At 37.2% G+C, this 21,563-nt stretch overlaps 1 long non-coding RNA gene and 1 other non-coding gene across 2 annotated transcripts in view; one reads left to right on the top strand and one right to left on the bottom strand.

Annotated features, from left to right (window-relative positions):
• LOC116273795 overlaps positions 1 to 21,563 on the top strand; it is an 83,659-nt gene that overhangs the window by 6,488 nt on the left and 55,608 nt on the right. Inside the window, exon 2 of the long non-coding RNA XR_004182212.1 lies at positions 11,989 to 12,156. This is a non-coding gene — a long non-coding RNA (uncharacterized LOC116273795). The remainder of the gene's footprint in view (positions 1 to 11,988; positions 12,157 to 21,563) is intronic.
• Positions 15,338 to 15,444, bottom strand: LOC116273895. The gene has a single exon (XR_004182399.1). It is a non-coding gene; the product is annotated as a U6 spliceosomal RNA (small nuclear RNA).

Genomic DNA, 21,563 nt, shown 5'->3' on the forward strand with positions numbered 1-21,563 from the left:
AATACAAATATCCATCGTTATGTTATTATCTAAAGATCACCATGAACTCTTTCATTCCCATGATGGGGCCACTTGATTTCATTTCTAAGCACATGGTGTAAAAGGTTTAGATTACAGATTTGCTACCATATAAGGTAGCTATCTATGTTCAACACTATTCAAAGCTGTCCTTAAGTGACTCAAGAAAGAATGAGGAATACTAAATGGAAGATATGGCTAACTCAGCCAAATATCTATCCCCATTGTTAGAGGAATAATTCAAACTGCAAGCCCTTCTGATAAATGTTGGCACATCTTCATTCATTCCAGTAGTTTATGCTTGAAAAGATTCTCCCAGCTTTTATTTCTTTTTCATATCACAGGCCAACACCTTTCTTCAAGAAGAAAAACATTGTCAGTCTAATCCACTTGAGGGTGCTATAAGATCATCATGGTATCCAGTTTTATATCCTCCACCAGAAAACCTGCTAACTAAACAAGGATTTAGGGATGGGGAACTGTAACCCTATTATATACAGTCATTTTGAGATCATTGTATCTCTAACACTGTCTCCACCTTTTAGTGACTGATAAATGTTTTGAGGATATTATTTTAATTTAAATCAGTTCATATCTCATTAGAATTGATTAACTTAGTAATCTTGAGTTATTTTTTTCTAAGAAGAAAGATTACTGATTTCAATTTCAATTCAACATGTTTCTAAACAGACCCAGAGGTGAATATTGCACAAATCCAGGACAAGGGGCCAGAGTAGTGATACAGTTACATTATAATCCATGTTAAATGTATGGGGCATTCCTGGAGATGTGCAACTTTAGACCAGCTGTAGTGACCATCTGCAGTGCTAGTCTCAGCTAGCATTTCTTTCATGTTTGTCTTTGTTTACAAAAAGGATGAGGAAATAGAATGAAGGTATTTCAGATTAAATCTATCATGATTGTTAGAAGAAAAGTCGAAAGATGTATGTAATACTGATAAGGAATAGGTTAAGATGCTTATCATCAGGTTCTTGGTCATGACTGCTCCTAAAGACACACACACATACACACACACACACACCCCTCTTAGATTCTTAGATTCTTGTAGCAATTTCTCAGAATGCTATGTCAGAGAACATGTCAGGATTATCATCAAAAGAATTGAAAGTTTAATGCTAAATAAATAGTATTCTTTGTCAATACATTCTGGATTGCTTTGATTTTTAAAATGCAATTTAGATATTCCTTTAAATGAAAGCAATTGGTCATCTTCTAATTTTTAAACACTAATTCTTTTTTATTTTATTGATGGCAGCACTAAAGGAGAATTTCAGGGAGTAGAGATATATTACTGGCTTAGTATATTGCCCTTCTTAATGGAATTCATTGGAAGATCCAGGATATCAGGGCAATGATTTAACCTTAATCTGGGCCACATTTAGATATAGCCTTTGATTATCTGTAGACATAATGGTCAAATTGCCAAATGCATTAATTTATTCATTTAATAAATATTTGAGGCTTAGGCTGTATTTTAGATGTTAGGGATATAATAGTGAAAAAAATATACCAACCTTCCTTCCTCTCTGGAGTTTATATTCTGGAGGGAGACATATAATGAATAACAAACATAATAAGTAAGTAAATGATATAGTGCATGTATTAGAAGGTGATAGATCCTATAGAGAAAGAAGTAAGTCAGGGTAAGGGGCATTGGAAGTACAGGGGGATGGGTGTAGTAGTTTTGATTAGTTATAGCAGATCTAATTAAGAAGGTGACATTTGAGCGAAGATTTGAAGTAGATGAGGAGTCAGTCATTCAACTTGTTTGAGGGAAAAGAGTTCCAGGCAGAGGGAACAGCCAATGCAAGTGTCCTGAGACAGGAAGGTATTTGATGTATTTGAGAAAGAGCAAGGAAGACAGTGTGGCAGGAACAGAATGAGCATGGAGGATGGAAGTGTGGGGCATTGTAGGCCATTGCAAGAACTTGGCTTTTACTGCTAGTGGTTGGGAGCAGCTTCAGGGTTTTAAGGAGGAGGGCGTATTATGCCTTTCATTATAAGAGTATCACTTTGGCTGTTATCTAGGCAGGAATTGATTAAATACCTATTGCTCATAATAAAATGGAGAAAGTTTTATAGGATGTCTTTTTATTTCTTAGGAAACATAATTTCATTTTAAAATTTACCTGTCAATGCATAGAATAAGAATATGAAGTTTTAAAAGCTACAAGAAGATTAAGAGTTTAGGGCCAGGCACATTGGCTCCTGCCTGTCATCCCAGCACTTTGGGAGGCTGAAGTGGGCAGATCACTTGAGATCAGGAGTTTGAGACCAGACTGACCAACATGAAGAAACCCCGTCACTAATAAAAATGCAAAATTAGCTGGGCATGATGGCGCATGCGTGTAATCCCAGCTACTCAGAAAGCTGAGGCAGGAGAATCGCTTGAACGCAGGAAGAATCGCTTGAACTCAGGAGGTGGAGATTTCAGTGAGCCAAGATGGCACCGTTGCACTCCAGCCTGGGAAACCACAGCGAGACTCTGTCTCAAAAAAAAAAAATAAATAAATAAAGAGTGTGAGCAACTATTGTGAAATAGGGAGTTATCACAGTGGAAAGAGCTTAGCCCAGAAGTCCCAGCTGTATTTTGGGTAAATAATCTAATCTTCCATGCCTCTCTTGCCACCTTTAAAACTAAGGGGTTGGATGAGATGAACTTTGAGATCTAACCCTTAACATTCACTGTTCTATGATGAAAACAGTTCAGGTGCTAAAACTGCATGTCTCCCTTTAAGCCAGTGTGCTTCTTTTTCTATGAAATCAGTATGAAGTTATTTTCCTATTGTATTGCAGTACTGGTAAGTGTGGATTCCTACTGTGGCTGGTCTCTTTAAATGAATCAAATTCTTTACAGTTCCTTTAGTTGTAGTTAGAAAAGGGACCAGCCACAGAAGTCACAGGCAGAGACTGGCTAATCACTGTTTGGAAGTCTCAGTGTGGCAGTTCCATGAGGTAGATTGAGTTTTGGATACTGATCATAAGTTTTTCAAGTGCAGAAATTCAAGTAAGGCTTGACATACTGATACACACTAACCAAACTAAACACTGACTTACAAATCACATTGACAGTGAATTAAGGGTGAACTGTAATGTTATGTGAATCAGAAACTCATATTGAGTATCAATATATTCTCCTGTGGAAAGCCAACTTCAGTCAGAAGCTTGTTTGTGAGCCCAAAATAAGAACAAAAGCAGCCTGTTGGGTGTTTTTAATCAAACTATGTAATCTTATGCATTCGTTTCCTCTGCATGTGTATTTCTTCTAAGACAATCAAAAACTGTGGTTGCCTGGCATCCTTTTCTTTCTCTCTTTAATCTTTTACACACACACACACACACACACTTGTATATAATATATAAAATATACATGTATACATGTGCTATATATATAACTGATTAATAGCAAATATATTGGGAATATGACTGCTACTATGTCTATATTTGAAAACTGCTTTCAATTTTGTTTTAACTTTCTTAAAATGGAAGCCCAATATATAAAATAGACAGTAACATACTGAGAACTCAGCCGAGTAATATATTTTCCTTTTTGTCTCCAACCCCCTCTCCCTCACACACAGCAAATGATGGCTGGAGAGGTTACCTTTAAGTCAGCGATCCTCGATCCCCAACCTTTTTGGCACCAGGGACTGATTTCATTGAAGACAATTTTTCTATGGACTGGGGCAGTGGGGATGGTTTTGGGATGATTGGAGTGCGTTACATTTATTGTGCTCTTTTTTCTGTTACTATTACATTGTAATATACGATGAAATAATTATACAACTCACCATAATGTGGAATCAATAGGAGCCCTGAGCTTATTTTCCTGCAGCTAGATGGTCCCGTCTGGGGATGATGGGAGACAGTGACAGATTATCAAGCATTAGATACTCATAAGGAGTGTGCAACCTAGATCCCTTGCATGTGCAGTTCACAGTAGGGTATTCACTCCTATAAGAATCTATTGCTGCGGCTCATCTGACAGGAGGTGGAGTTCAGGCGCTAATGTGAGCGATGGGGGAGTGGCTGTAAAAATATATGAAGCTTCGCTCTCTTGCCTGCTGCTTACCCCCTGCTGTGTGGCCTGATTCCTAACAGGCCATCGACTGGTACCTGTCCGTGGTCTCGGGGCTGGAGACTCCTGCTTTAAGGAATATCTCAGACTTTTTAACAGGTTAGTTCTTCTGGCAGGATTCTATATCATTGATTAGGTTTCAGCTTAAGTTATAATAATATACTAATCAATGTTTTCTATGGCTATACTTTAGTCACTAAAGTATTCTCTATGTCTAGATGGCAGTCCTAGACGTAGAAAAAAGAACTGTACACTTCTCAAATTCTACACATATACACTTTCTTTTCTGACTGTAGTCATTTCCACAGATGGTGTTTCTTATTCATTATACTTTGATCTTTCATGGTTTCACTTTCTCAGAAAGTAATTTTATTTCTAAGTTCAGGAGGGCTCCATTCTTTGCCCAAGTAAACTCATTATAAACCCTCCATGATCTTGTCTCTGTCTATGTTTCCTAACTCATTTTCATTTTCAACCCTTTTCATCAATCATCAGAATTCAACCACATAGATTTTCTGGTATTTTCTAAATACACCAAATTTTCCCCACCTCATAGCTTTTGTACTTGTTTTTTCTCTTTTTATTTTATTTTATTTTATTTTATTTTATTTTATTTTATTTTTTGTTCTTGTTTTTTAAAACACTCTTCCCTCACTTTAATTTCTCTTTATCTTCAGTTCTCAACTTAAGGGTACTTCTTTCTCACAGCACTCCATTTATTTCTAGCATACATTTATCATAATTTATTTCCTTATTGATTGTCTGTATTCCCCACTAAAATATAAGATTCATGAAGGCAGGGCCATATCAGTCTTGTTCATGGCTCTGTACTCCATACATCATGGCTCTGTGCTCAGTGCCTGGCACATAGCAGATACTAAATAAATGCGTTTGAATGAATGAATGACTATGTACAAATATTTATGTGTAAAAATCACACTCAGAGTAATGGATGGGTCATAGTATGTCATATATGTGGGTGAGAAAGACTTAGTTAACCAGGTTGGATGGAAGTGGGGGACTGGAAATAAACTTCAGTTCTGGGCAATGGGACCATCTGTTGGCTTGGAGGTATTTATGGTAAACAAAACATGTCATTGGGTATTATAGCAACTGGCAAAGGGTAATATAACAAAAAAGTAGCCCATGTTGCAGGTCAAACCTGAAATAAAAGTGCTTTCTAGACAGGTTCAGGCAGCATGGTGATTAGATACTTCAGAAGCAGGGAGGAGGAATTTTTTTTTTTTTTTTTTTTTTAACTTGACTTCATGGAAGGTTTTTGTTTGTTTGTTTTAAAATAAGCTCAAATATGAGTTGAATGATGTGCTGGCTAAAAACAAATGTAATCCTCTGGTTTTGTTCCTTTATCTGCCACTCCAGGTTTACATTTGGATTTTGTCTTTTATCTTGTGTTAATAATTGTTTATTTCATTGTATCTGAGACTAGGGATAGTCTCTCTGTGGTAGTCCAAGCTTATGGGACAAATATCTGCATATTTCTCATATTATGGTTTTTCAGGGAAGCGGAACCAATAAGATGGGTATATGTATCTTTAGAAGGAAATTTATTTTAAGGAATTGGCTCATGTGATTTAGGTGGCTGGCAAATGAAAGTATACAGGGTAGACTGGCAAGCTGGAGACCAAGGAAAAGCTAATGCTGCAGTTTAAGTCTGAAGGCTATCTGCTGGTAGATGGCCCTCTTTCTTGATGGAGGTCAGTCTTCTGTTCTATTCAGATCTTCAGCTAGCTGGATAAGGCCTTACTCGGATGATAGAGGGCAATCTGCTTTACTCAGAGTTCATCAATTTAAATGTTAACCTCACCCCAAACACCCTCACAGAAACATTTTGAATAATGTGCGACTACCTATCTGGGCACCATGGCCCAGGCAAGTTGACATAATTAACCATCGCAATTATGTCCTACTTCAATGTCATATTTTAAGACAATGAAGCCTATTTAAAGCATTACAGCCCCACGATGGTGAAGCAGCTGGAAATCACATGATTTGAGGAACAGCTGAAGTCGCTAGGAATGTATAGAAATTCTGCCTCATTTAATCTACTGGGTTCCACACTTACAGCCAATATCAATCTGAGTTGCATCATCATTTCTTACTCATATCAGAGTTATAATATGAATGGTAGAGATTTCATAGTCTTTTGGTCTAAAATTGATTTAAGTTGATTTAAAGGCCTTTATCAACAAAATTTCTAAGCTTATAATGCTTTTTTATTTTGCCCCTTTCAAGGTCTAGAACTTAAAGATACTGCTTCTCCTCCATGGTGGTTTCTGAACAATAATTTATGTGTCGAGCATTGAGTAAAAAATTTTGGGTCATGTGATGACCGATTTTGCGTGGGTCATTGACTCCAGGTGACTTCCTTTTCTGAGTGATCAAAGCCATTCCTAATTGTAGCAGCCTAGAATTTTGCTGTTAACCATTTCATGTCTGTTTCTGTGGCCACATTTCACCTCTAACAAACAAAAGAAACACCATTATCTTAGGAAAGTTGTTTGGCTATGTTTTTATTTTTATTTTTTCGGAGACTTTTCATTAGCCAACAGTCCAGAATTTATTGTATTCATTTTCATTGGCATTGTGGTGACTAGCATGAATGTGAGAATTGTAACTCAGAAATTCGCCTAACATTTATTTGACTATCTCTTTGTTCCAAATAGCTGTAAGTGCTGGGAATTCAGTAATGAACAAATCATAGGAAAATCCCAGTTGAAAAAAGATCGTGTGAGTGGTTATTGCTGATGTTTTACTTTCATCCTGAGGAATCTTTTCCTTAATTCTAAACCTATGGACTTGGATATGAAAGGAAAAGTATACTGTTTTTTGTAGCTTCCATCAGCTCCACAGAATAAAATAACTAGTAGTCTTTTATAATTTAAAGATATAGGGAAGAAAAAAATTCACAATGAAATAGTATAATTTGACAATAATAAATACCGTCACCTTGACTATCTCTGTATAACTAAGATATTTCTAAGCCATTGTCATTGCCTTTTATTTCAGGCTAAATTAAAGATAACTCATTTTCTGAATTGCATAACAAAATAGTCTCTGTAGGACCCTTGGAGCTAGTGTTGTGCAAACTGTATCAGTGAAATTTCTGTATCATTTACTAGGATATTTGTTTTGTGGAACAGTCTTGGTTTACATAAACTCTTTTCCCAGTTCTCATGGAGCAAGAGAGTTGAACTAGGAGACAGATTTTCTTATGATAGAGTCTATTAAAATTATTTAAAAATATGTTTTGTATAGGTAATACTGAGTGGATTGACAGGATATTGCTGCTGAGATATCTCTGGGCAGTCTGTCTTTTACAAACCTCTTTGTCTTTTTCAAACATTGATGCCTTATCTGTTCTGAGAACTCATATGTGATATTTTTGGCATGCTTGTCCATTTAGGTTGTATGTAACTTTCAGTTTTCCTAAAACTCTATCATGGATGTTCATTTCAGTTTCTCTAAGATCCATGCAAGACCCATGTTCACTTGGGGCATATGACACACTTCTTCTGTAAGGCTAGCCTTACCATGTCACATCTTAGGTCTTGGAGGGAGTTATGAAAATTGTCTTAGTTCTTCCTCACTTTAGCATCCATTTACTCTCTTCCACATACTATGTTTTATTTTCCCAAAGACCATGAAGTGATCAAATACCAGCTCCCCAAGGAACTTTTTTCAGTTTAATTAGAAAAGAACAGTACTCAGTTCCTTTACTGTTCTTCTGGAAGTAATTTCTAGCTCCTGTACCCATCTTCTTCCTCTGTTCCAGTAAATTATCTTTTGTCCTGTATTGTCAATCAGACTTCTAGCCCTATCTTACTATGTCACATACCTGGATTATAGTCATTGCAGTAGTAATGGAATTTGACAATAAATCTAGTTTGCAGACCTATGGCAACTGGGGTTAAGGTATGGCAGCATGACTTAGGAATTATTGATGTTTTTTCCTGGTCTACATGATTAAATGGTGATGCTTTTCTCAGTGGGGCACTTACCATAGAAGGGTAACTATTGTTTCACAGACTGTCAATAATAGTATATATGAAGAAAGTCAAAAGCCTTGACTCCTGATTGCAGCTATGACTGAGGAACTGGTACAAGACTAACCCTTCTGCCATAACAAATCCCCTGCCACAGAAAGGAAACAACAAAATTATATGAAACAACTGCTTTTAGATATTGGACAACAGGCCATGAAGGACTGCACTGTCTGAGAGAAGAAAAATACACTAGATAACTGTTATTAGTGCTGGGTTTTCTGGTTAGAGGCAATTACTGGGCAAGGTGCAGAGAGGTGAAACCCAGACAGAGCATGGCAGCCTTGCTGAGATGATGAGAGAGATATTAGAGTTTGGAGAGGCTCAAACAGCTGAAATTTATGGGCAGGAGACCAAAGAGGAGAGAGCTAAGCAGGGAAAGAACTCCAGAAATCTGCATAGGTTCCTTTTGAGTATTTGATTACTAATCTGCACAAATATAGGGTGAGACTCCACAAGACCAAAGAACAATTACCAGGGAAAGAATAATTACTGGGAAGCTATAAGCTGAACAAGTATCAGAATTTCACAGGACTGAACAACTAGGGTAGAAAGACCCTGTGGAACACTCAGACAATTCATTAGAGATTGCCAAAAGGCCATACCGCTTTTTAGTTTTAGTCCTAAGAAGAAGGGCTAAAAGTAGTCTTCTAGTAAAATCTATTCTAGACCCTTCTTAACAAGGTTGAAAAGGAAGTTTCAAAATAAACAATGCAATTCAACATGTCCTATATATATATATAGATATCAAAAGTTACTAGACATGCAAAAAAAAAAAAAAAAAAAAAAAACCATGAAAATGTGACCCATAACCAGGTTTGAAACATCCATTCATAGAAACAGTTCTAGAAACAGGCAAAATTAATGGACTTGGACTTTTAAAGAGCTATTTTAAATATGTATGCAAATTGAGGCTGGGCACGGTGGCTCACGCTTGTAATCCCAGCACTTTGGGAGGCCAAGGCTGGCAGACCATGAAGTCAAGAGATCGAGACCATCCTGGCCAACGTGGTGAAACCCCGTCTCTACTAAAAATACAAAAATTAGCTGGGCGTGGTGGCGCACGCCTGTAGTTCCAGCTAATCGGGAGGCTGAGGCAGGAGAATCACTTGAACCTGGGAGAGGGAGGTTACAGTGAGCCAAGATCACGCCACTGCACTCCAGCTTGGCAGCAGAGCAAGACTCCGTCTCAAACAAACAAACAAACAAACTAAAAAAAAAAGCAGAGTAGGAGTGGAGATGGAAGAAAGGAAAAATAACTTAGGTATTTATTTATTTATTTTTTTCCTGTCGGTTTCTGCCTTGGAATAAATTCTGGTGCAAGTACAATGAAGGAAGAGAGTAGAGGTAAATTTCTTCTCCCCGTCTTCCTCTGATGAGTCTAGTCTCTGTGTCTTACACTTTCTCCCTGGAGCTCTAGTAGGCTTGCCGAGGTTTACCATGCTGTGGCAACTTGAAAAAAATGAATCAGAAAATGCATAAGTGATGCTTTAGAACAGTGAATACCTGCTGGACAACCCTGGGACTCTGTGGAGTCCAAGAGGCATGGAAAAAAGCAGTGAATGTTTCTCTGTGTCCACAAGAAAGAAAGGGCATAGACTATAGGTGAGAAAGTGGAACTAAACAGACTTGGGGGAGACTTATTCGCTTCCTTAGCCAGGATGAGGAAACTCCTGGGGAAGATGCGAGAAGATCAGAAGAAAATGCTGCCATGTCTCAGTAGATTATCAACACAGTGGGGAGACATGATCTCCAAGGACACCAGCTCCTAAGAATGAGACTGGTTAAAATTCAAAGTACATAACTCTTCTATCAGGATGGCATGGTGGCATTTATTAAGACTCCCAGCTCAGCAACAACTAGGGAAGAGGAAGAGGGCAAAAAGAAAGCAATCTTAAATAGTGCTAAGTGCACTATTTATTTTGGTACGTCTCAGTTTGTTTCATTTTGGTACATCTCAGTTTGTTTCTTGTTAAACAGGCTAAAATAAAATGATATCCTGCTCCCCAATTGCTCTTCTAAACATGTAGCTTTAGATTCATTACTGAATAAGTTTAGAAATGTACTTATTTCTGTAGAGAAACATGAAACCAGTCAACAAATTTGTGCGAAGCTAATGCACTTTGTGTAGGTAAGCAATTTACAAAGTAATATGTAGGTATGTTATTGAAAGGAAAAGTTAAAAATAAATAAATAAATAAAAGCATCATAGACAGCTAAAAAGAAATGATCTTCTCTATCATTTTAAAGATGTGATGATTAAATACTTGCATACTTCACTTTGTCTTATCAGCACATATGCAGCTACATTAAAAATCTCCATCTACCCTATCAGTGTGATCTGAGAGAACAGAATACTATGTCTACTTGGTTAAAACTTTTCTTCTCTAAACATCAGGATGATTTAAGGAAAATACACATCTAAGCTCAGTTCTAGTAGTTCCTTGCCACTCACTTGGAAAAATTCACTGTGAGTTGCAAGTTCATGTAGTACTATACCTGGTTAAAATACAGCAGCTCTACCATTGTTACCTCATCATACTATAATTTCTTTGGGACATGAACTTACATTTATACAATATTTTACTATAAAATGCTGTCTAATTTAGGGTCACTTCGATTTTTTTTTTTTTTTTTTTTTGACAGAGTCTCACTCTGTTGCCCAGGCTTGAGTGCAGTGGCATGATCTTGGCTCACTGCAACCTCTGCCTCCCGAGTTCAAGTGATTCTCCAGCCTCAGCCTTCTGAGTAGCTGGGACTACAGGCCTGCGCCACCACACCTGGCTAACGTTTTATATTTTTAGTAGAGATGGGGTTTCACCATACAGTCCAGGTTGGTCTCGAGCTCCTAACCTCGTGATCCGCCTGCCTTGGCCTCCCAAAGTACTGGGATTACAGGCGTGAGCCACAGTGCCTGGCCATGGGTTTCATTGGTTCTTAATGCCTAAAATAACTTGTACATTTCCAGCTTTAAATTTCTATGACTATGTGATCTTTAGTTTTCATAACCTTTTGTTTTGGGAAAGAAGTTACACTTCCTTTTCAGAGTAATATAGCCCAAAGTGTCATTTATTTTATAACTAACATCAAATTGACTCATTAATTCACCCTCCTGTGCCAATAGAAGGAGTTTGGGAAGAAAATATAACTAACAACAAAAATATAAATGGCTTTCTTTTTTCAGGGATTAGCAGGCTAAACAGAATGCTTATGTTGTGGAAAGTGCTTATGAAATCAAGAAAGGCAATAGAAATATTTAATAACACAAATCAAATTATTGCATATGGCAAGTTTTTTTATATATATATATAAATGTATATATATATAAACATTTGTTTCATGTCTTTATTGGCATAAAATGTGGAAATTAGAAGGTAGACGTTGTCACCATATTTTTAAATGCTACTTAGCCTAAACTGGTAGGTTCTTATATTCCTGAACATCATGACACTTGACAGCTAAGAAGAGAATCAGATTCCAAATACAGTACTGGGGCTTTAGTGGTTATTTGTTGTTTTTTGGTTGCCTAGTATCTATTTTTCCTAGTTTTGGTAATAGTACCCAAGGGCTCACCCTTCCTCCACTCTCTGTCATTGGGCTGTGGTTGGCCTGTAGCACTGAATCTAAAGACAGGCCAGTCATCTTGCTTAATACTTACGATTAAATCGATTGGCTTAGGAATGGGCAGGTGACTTGATTTAGGACAACAGTAGTCAAGCCCAGAATCTCTGATTAAAGTGTTGAAAGGACCTTTTAAAATTTTATTAGTTTAATTTAAATTATTATTTATTTTTTTTTTGGAATGTCAAGCTGAAATTACTATCAGATATCTTGCCACCACATGGAGGCTTTGAGTGAAGTCTACATGGAGGAGAACAGAGCTGACAGATGGAAAGATACTGAATCCCAGCAACATCCTTTGAGATGCTGGATCAGCTGAGCTGGGCTTGAAGATAGAGCTACTCCTGTACTTTTAAGGTACATAAGTCAATGAATTCCCTTGTTTGCTTGGATTAGCTTGATTTTATTTTCTGTTACCTGTAGCAAGAGTACTACTACCTTGAATATTTCCCACTTGCTCTCCAGATTCACTCTCTACTTTTTTTTTTTCCCCAACCTTCTCTGTGCCCGGGGACTTACCTATAAGGATTGTATCAAAGAACACATTTGCCCTCTGGCTTCTGATTGTGTTCAGCCAGTGGGAATCTCCCTAGAGAGGGAGGTCAGAACATATATACTCTAGGGGCTCTCCCTGCTATATCACAATAGGGTGAATGGTTCCTCTTTTAAAGGCTATTGATCCTGTCAATTGCCCTTTCCTCTCCAGGTTTAGTAGCCATCTTCTCCCTGTACACATCAGATCCAGGGGAGTTATACCTTCTTACAGTTGCAAGCTCTGGAATAAAACAGTATCCCTAACTGGTTTCCCTTAGCCCTTCCATATTTCTGCAAATAGTGCCTCTATTAAATTCTTCTGTATTATACAGTTTGAGTGAGCTGTCTCTTTGTACCAGGAGCCAGAGTGATACATACTCCATTCATTTTGGTATTCAAAATAAGTGGAAAATGCAGTATTTTTAAAAGACAAAATCATATTAGCCATTTGAACAATTTATTGCTTGATAGTGAATACCCAATTTAGTATCACGATAAGATTTTAGAATTTTTGCAGTACATGGAATTTTAGGAAGTCTGTGGTGCAGGGAACTGAAGGCTGTTGCCATCTACATGAGTGGGGACTTATTCTAAGATTTTAGATTATTTTCTAGACTACCACTCACAGAAACTACCTTTTAGTGCAACCACGGTAGAACCCTGCATTTTTCTTATCCGTAGTATCTCTAGGTAAGCATCACTGTGCTCTTATAAATTTATATTTTCACTTCTCCAGGTCTTAGAAAGAGGACTGCTTGATTTTTTTGTGAATAAATGAATAAAGGAAATAATTTTAAGATGCACACTGAAATCTATGCTCAGTGAATTTACATCTCATGATTTATTAGAACAAACTTTCCATAGGTCTTTTGTAGTTCAGAAGGACACAGCAACAAGTATGTTAATTTCAAATTTATTCACTGAAGCAAGTTTTGAAGAAGTCAACTAGGTATCATGTAATTACCCTGTGTATTTTAGGTATTAAGATTAATTTAAGATGATTTATCACTCTGTTTACCATGTTAGGCTTTTCTTCAATTAGTCTAAATTGATGAGTCCTGATGAGCTTTTTTAGTGATATACTATTTAAAAGATTAACTACATTGAACATATGTAATGGATTAATAGCAGTGTCTATTCAATATTAGCTTGAGGCTATGGAGTATATTCAATAGTCAACATGAAGCAAAATATTATTTATGCTTTGAATGGAGAATACTTTACTAAACCAGTCAAGAAACCTTCTCATCTGGCTTTCCCTGGTTCTTCACTTGCAGTACTATTTTATATTGGACAACAGTTCAAACTAGTAATAAATATATGATTGCCATATTCTTCTGAACCACAATATCTACTAATGTTGCTAATCAAACAAAATATTTGGATTGCCCCAACCTAAGAAAAAAAAATTTAGGCCATAATGTTGCTAGGTGTATCCTGTCATATGTGTAGCATGCTTCCTTTCAATCCATTTCAACGACAAGCTTAAAAAATATGTGCCAGTCTTCAGGGAAATATAATAGATAAAACAGCTAAGAATATAAGTGTTATAATTAACATTACATAAGAGTTCTGTAATAGGAATTAGAGATTCAGTTTATGCAAGTCAAAAGGTGGTAATAAGTAGCATATTTTCATCTTCCAAATAAAGGAAAAGCTCAAACTTTACAAACATGGTAGGGTTTTTATTTTCTCCAGAGTCATAAGTCAGTGAATAGATAGATAGATGATTCTTATAGTGTAGAATTCTGCTAGGCACCTTTGTTGATTCAAGAGCACAAAGAAATATGATTCCTGCTTTTAAGGACAGTGAAATGAACTATTAACACAAGTCCTCTAGTAATCCAGCCCTCTGAAATGTTATGGCTTCTTATACTGCCTTGTGTTAATAGTTCACTTCTCTTAAATTAGATTACACTTGATGAACCAATATTGACACATTATTATTAACAAAAGTCTGTAGTTTACATTAGGATTCACTCTTTATATTATAAAGTTCTGAGTTTAGAGAAATGTATAATATCATGTGTTCACCATTACAGTATCATACAAAATAGTTTCATCACCCCCCAAATCTCCAATGTCCCACCATCCCTCCATTCCTCCCCTAAGCCTGGAAACCACTCATCTTTTTCCTGTCCTCATAGTTTTACCTTTTCCAGGATGTCATATAGTTGGAATCAAATAGTATGTAGCTTTTATAGACTGCCTTCTTTCACTTAGCAATATACAGTTAAGTTTCCCCCATGTCTTTTGTGGCTTGATAGCTCATTTATCTTTTTAAAAATCACTGAATAATAGTATATTGTATGATGTGCCACAGTGTGTTTATCCATTCACTTATTGAAGGATATCTTGGTTGCTTCCAGAAAGCACAGTGCTGAGTGATGAGTGCTGTAAGAAAGATATGCAGGGTGTTAAAATGAAGAATGAGTTTAGCATTTAGAGGAGGCTTCACAGAGAAGGTGACACAAGCTGAGTCTTGAAGGATTAGTAGGAGTAGAAAGGTATACTAGGGCAGGGGTCAGGGGAACAGTGGACTATAGGTAGAGGAGAAAGAATACAGAGATGTGAGACAGCATGGCACATGTAAGGCACTGCAGAAACCCAATATGGCTGTTTCATAATGCAGGTTGGGGCTGGGCTGGAGGAGGCATAAGAGACTATCCTAGAAGGACTTTGTATACTAAAGAGTTTAGATTTATTCTGGATAAATGGAGAGCTGTGGAAGGATTTTAAAGGGAAGAGTGATTTAAAAAATAACAACGTGGCTAATAGAAAATTTGAAATTACGTATGTGTTCACATTATATTTCTATTGGTCAGTTTCTATTTGGATATCCTGTCATCAGTTTGAAAATTCCATGTCTAAAATGAAATGTTTCATTTTGCTCTCAAAACCAATTCTTCTCTTTTCTATTTCTGCTGGTGGTGTCATAACCTATCTTCCCATTGCCTCATTACCCTAAAATCTGGCTCTACTAAAACATACCAATAGCCTCCTAATAAATATGGAACACTTCATGAATTTGCATGTTCTCCTTGCACAGGGACCATGCTAATCTTCTCTGTATCATTCCAATTTTAGTATATGTGCTGACAAAGCAAGCACCTAATTTTTTTGTGATCCTCATTTTCACTGGTCTTTTTTTCCTACTGCTTCATGCAACTGAATCTCTACTTTCTTGATTATCTTCCTCCTTTGACTTCTGTAACTCTGAGCTACTACAGTTCCTATCCAGTTTCTCTGATTACCTTTCCTCTCCTTTCTTTCACTGGCTTCTCTTCTTCTTCATACCTTAGAGATCTAGCCACATGCTCTGCTTTGTTTCCCTTCCCTCCTCTTCAGATATCTCATCTATTATAATGACATAATCATTGCATAAATGAAAATGATCACATTACCATCTCCAGTCTCAACCCTTCTTTTTAGCTGCACTATTGCATCTGCAGTTTTCTGCCAGATGTTTCTATTTGGACATCCTGTCATCAGTTTGGAAATTCTATATCTAAAATGAAATGCATCATCTTGCTCTCAAAACCAGTTTTTTTTTCTTTTCTGTCTCTGCTTGTGGTATCACGATTCTCTTTATCACCCAGCTTGAAATCTCTGATTTAAGTTGAACTCTTACCTTTCTCCCTAGCCTCTCCCATTCCTCCAGTCATGAAAACCTGTAGGCTCTTCCCTCCTAATGTCCCTTGTATCCATTCCCTTTCTCTGGTCCCATGGATAGGTATCCTCACATGCTACACAGTCAGCTGCTGCTTTCTGAACTCAGGGTACCTGGGAATATGAATGGATAAGAAACACCAAGGTATGGGGTGGGGAGTGAGAATGGCAATTCCTTAGATAAATGCTCCAAAGTGATTTATTCGCAGTATATTTTGAAGTTGCTGACAGAACATAAATGAAACTAGTGATTTAAAAAAGAGCTGTTCTTATATAGTTATGGTCAGAGATGACATTCTTTATTTGGAGGTAAAGAGTTAAATGTAGATATACAGGCAGGAAAAAAAAAAAAAAACAGCATGAAAGCACAGTATGTACATTAGAAGAGCTGAAGAGAAATGAGCCTTATCATGCAAACCAGATTGACTTTGAAACATATTGAAGTCATAATATTCTGAAATTCTTATTGTAGGATACATATTGAGATTGTCAGAAAGGCTACATGACCACTGGGGCTTTTGCAGCACTGACAACATTTTTACCTATTTTGTTGCTTTGGCTTTTGAACTCTCTTCCCTCCCTTCTTTCTTTCTTTTTTTTAATGGAAAAGTGGTTCCTGAAGAGACAAAAACCACTCCACGCATTCTTTAATTGCTTGACACCTTTCATATGTTATGGCCACAAGGCACTCTATAATTCTCAAAGATATGAGACAGAAAACTGCAAAAAAGCAAAGTGTAAGGGTCTTTGGGTAGCCTTAGATAGAAGTTACTTAGGCAATTCAAATGAAATGAAAACACTGTATAATACAAAGTTGTATTTGAGTTTGGGCAGGCTGGTCAGAGATGACAATGCAAAGAGACTGTGTGCCCTGTTTTTGTTCCTACCATGACATACTAGTGATGCATGACACAGTATGCAGGTCCTTCATGTTCTCCAAAAACCCTTAAGACAGATTGTTATTTTTAGTGTATTTCCCAATAAAAACTTTTGCTTCTTTGTTGTGTAAGTCTCTGACATCATTCTGATGTTATTTATCTTAGTTAAAGAATCAGTGAGTACAAAACTGGGCTTGGGCAAGGATGTGTTACCATTTTTATTTTGATGTACCCAGTCTCATGTTTCTGCCCTCCAATCAGACTCCCATTACTCTTATGGTTTTTCATCTTTTCATGCATTTTTAAGGGGAAATATTCCTTATACTTGTATCATTCACTTATGTTTTAGTTTACTGACCCTCAAACTTGTGTATGCATAAGTGTAACTGGAGGAGCTAATGTAAAATGCAGGTTACAAGTCCCTAGTTCTACAGATGCCAATTCAGTAGGTCTGGGAGAGGATTTTTTACTAGGTTCTCTAGTTATTGTGATGCAGTATGCTGCAAGATCATACTGTGAACAACACAGGTATAGTGAATTTGAGAAAATTTCTTCTAATTCCTAAGTTATTGTGTGCATATTATTTCCTGTTTTTCATTTTGGAACACAAGTTTTATGTCCCTGCACATAGAATTTCAGATGACAAATGGTGTGGGAAATATTGAGGAACAGAGTAAGTAGAAGCCTATGTGGTATGTGAAGGTGATGCCAATTTAAACAAAAGTTTAAAGTATTAAAATGGTGTTGAAATCCATTTCCTCTAGATGGATTTTTTTTTTATTAAATGCCTTAAGTAGAAATTATTTATATAACCAATCAGTGAAACAGCGAGGCTAGGATGAGCCAAGTGAAGAGATGGGCAGGATCCTATGTTTACTTGCTCATTCATTTTTCCATTATTTTTGAGGAAAAAAAAGTATTACTGACATTGATCAAGAAAGGCCCCCCTTTTTATTGTGGTAAAATGTGCATAAAAAAATTTACCATTTTAACCATTTTAAGTATACAGTTTATGGCCTTGAGTATATTGACATGGCTGTACAACCATCATTTGCAGAACTTTTTCATCTCCTCCAACTGAAACCCTAGACCCAATAAACACTAACTCCCCATTCCTCCCTTTTCCCAGCCCCTGGCAACCACCAGTCTACTTTCTGTCTCTATGAATTTGACAACATTAGGTACCTCATATAAATGAAATCATACAGTATTTGTCCTTTTGTTGCTGACTTATTTTCACTTCACAAAATGTCTTCACGGTTCATCTAGGTTGTGTGTGTTGGAATTTCCTTCTTTTTTAAGGCTGGCTAATAATATGTCATTGTAGGTATGCACAATATTTTGTTTATCCATCTATTGATGGACACTTGGGTTGCATCCCTCTTTCACTATTGTGAATAATGATGCTGTGAACATTGATGTACTATTCGAGTGAGAAAGCCCCTTTTCTAATTTAGAAAAAAAACCCTAAAAGGTCATTTCTGTGCTTTTTAGATACATAAAATTTCTACATCCTCAGCCACCTACTCATAAAGTAGGTATAATGCTACAGCTTGCTTGCAGAACACACAAATCCCTAGGTTGTAGGTCTGCTGCATTATTATTTATTTATCTGTTCTGACACAAATAACATACTTGCTCAACAGACGGTGAAGTCTGCAAGTAAAATACCATTTGAAAATCGGAGTTCAGTTTTGCCAGCCAGTGACCTGGAACCAATCCATATGTAATAGTACCACAGCATACATAATACAGACATATAAGAGAAAAATAAAAATACAGCAGAGATCATTAAACCTATAGCAGACTTGTTTTTAGCTCAGTTCTTTCTGCTCTTGCAAGAAAGAAAGGAAGGAAGTTTCATCAGTGATGCAAAAGCAAAATGATTATTAGGTAAATGTGTTTTCAAAAAAAGAAGTAAGTATAGGCAGAAAGAAGACAAAAAGAGCCAGAGCCTTTGCTAGATCATTGGGTTGAACAGAGAGGCCTAGCTATGTATGAGAGAATGTTGCTTTGGAGTGTCTCCCATGGAGGTTTTCCTGACTCCCCCCATTTGTGTTAGTGTACTGGGAAGACCCTATGAATAGCTCCTATAACACTTCTCTCCTTAGTTTGAAAGGAAAAGAAGCACTCTTCTGGTCTTCCTGGAATTTATACTCTGGTTATGGAGAAGTAGAGAAGTGAAACAGCTCAGTAAAAGCAAACAACCAAGAAATAAGATATATGAGCGACAGAGACAATGATGCTTTAGAGAAAAGGGGAATTGATATAGACTGATATATTTGGAAGGCAACTCAGGAAGAAGTTGGATGGGGGAGGGTTTGATCTGGAATTGAAAAAACAGACAGGCTCCGGATCAGTGGAGAGGCGGAAAGCTTCTCTGAGAGATGTTATGTTGTAGAAGCTATGCTAAAGACAGAAGGCAAGACTTGAGCAGGCTTTTTGTGTGTGTGTGTGTGGTGGGGTGGGTGTGTGGGGGATGGAAGGGATATACTAGAATGTTCCTCTAAAATAAGGAAAATACAAAAACAGTTTTAATTCAAGCAGCACTTCCTTTTCCAAACACTTGCACACTTATAACACACACATACACAAGCTTCCTTTCCTTAAGTTTTTTTCTTGCGATAACTAGACATCACAGCTTGACAAGATTATCTCTTTTCAAAGAGTTATTACAGACTCAGGAACAATTTAGCCACCTCTTTCAACTCTGCACATTGGGCCAACCTATGCAAAACTTGCAGATTAAATTCTGAGTACATATCAGAGTAGCAGATTGGGGTTTGGCAGAACTGGGTCATTAGATTCATTGATAACTTTGTGCAGAAGATGCCAAAAGACTAAAGAACATAAAGGGTTTCAGGAATCTTTATGTCTGATGAACTTGTGGGTAGTTTTGCAGTTTTCCTCTTATCTCCAAATCAGCAATTCTAAAGAGCAGCTTGTGTAATGTGCACAATAAATAGTCACTAAAGAGCAATTAGAACAAATAACCATGGAACATTCAATGAACAGGGAGTTAATACATTTCCCTGAAGTAATTAACATTCCCTTTCCTTGTTTTGTTTAAATTTTGTTTTTACCTAAATTACCTTAATGCTGCCCTTAGTGAAACAGTTTAAAATTAGAGTTGCTGGAATTGGATCTTTCTTGATTAAGTGCTAGAAATACTGAGGTTAATTAGATCAAATCTGTATCTGGAGCTGTTGAGTACAGATCAGTGGTCCTGACGTTTTCCACGGAAGCCTTTCTCCTATCTCACAGTAGGCCCAGATTTTAAGACACAAAGTTCTGCACCATTACCCCTGGAGCTCCCTTTTGTACATGCATGTCTGTAAAAACAAAATACACAGAGACCTAATGATTTGGAAGCATTATCTTGGGACTCCTGTCTTCTCACATTTTGCCTTAGAAACGGCTACACAAGTTGCATCACCTTATGTGAGCTGAGGTAAGGCTTAGCAGAAATGTTCCAAAAGTATAGCCTTGTGGTAAAGAAGAACCAATTTATAAAAACCAAATGTCCATGGACCCCTGAATCAAAGGGTGTCAACTAAGTGAGATATGCCTCTGTCATCACCATTTCTTGCAAATTCAATGGCTGTCAAACTTCTGCCTATTTTCCAGTGGAATAAGAACTTGAAGGTTACAATAAAGATCTCTGTTAACTGCTCCTACTCCTCCCACATCCCAGGAGTAAATTTTATCTGGCTGTTTTAGCAATGGAAATATGAATAACTCAGAAACATATTTCATACTTTTCTTAAAGACCAGTGTAGAATTATAGACTCAAAATACTGCTGGTACAAACATTCATCATTATAAGCAATAGGATAATCAAATAATTACCAATAAACTAGATTGATAATATTGAACCTAAGTGAAAACCTCTTTTTAAAATTGTTTTGTTATTTTTTATTTTTAAATTATTTTTGTTTGTTTGTTTTTATTTTTTATTTTATTTTATTTTTTTTGAGATGGGGTCTCACAGTCTCGTCCAGGCTGGAGTAAAGTGGCGTGATCTCAGCTCACTGCAAGCTCCGCCTCCCAGGTTCACGCCATTCTCCTGCCTCAGCCTCCTGAGGAGCTAGGATTACAGGCACCCGCCACCATGCCCGGCTAATTTTTTTGTATTTTTAATAGAGACGGGGTTTCACCGTGTTAGCCAGGATGGTCTCAATCTCCTGATCTCACGATCCAACTGCCTCGACCTCCCAAAGTGCTGGGATTACAGGCATGAGCCACCGCGCCCAGCCTGTTTGTTTGTTTTTGAGACAGAGTCTCACTCTGTGCCCCAGGCTTGAGTGCAGTGGTGTGATCTTGGCTCACTACAACCTCCCGGGCTCAAGTGATTCTCCTGCCTCAGCCTCTCAAGTAGCTGGGACTACAGGCACCTGCCATCACGCCCAGCTAATTTTGTATTTTTAGTAGAGGTGGGGTTTCACCATGATGGCCAGGGCAGTCTTGAACTCCTGACCTCAAATGATCCACCCACCTCGGCCTCCCAAAGTGCTGGGATTACAGGCGTGAGCCACAGTGCCCAGCCATGAAAACTTCTATATAATAACTTCTGTATAATTAAATAGTAAGAATTGCAGCAGTCAACACCAGAAGTAATTCATTCGTTCGTTCTTTTAGCCCACAAGTATAGACGTGTATATGTATATATATATGCACACAGAC

This window comes from Papio anubis, chromosome 2 (genome assembly GCF_008728515.1).
Source record: "Papio anubis isolate 15944 chromosome 2, Panubis1.0, whole genome shotgun sequence".
NCBI classification, from domain to species: Eukaryota; Metazoa; Chordata; class Mammalia; order Primates; family Cercopithecidae; genus Papio; species Papio anubis.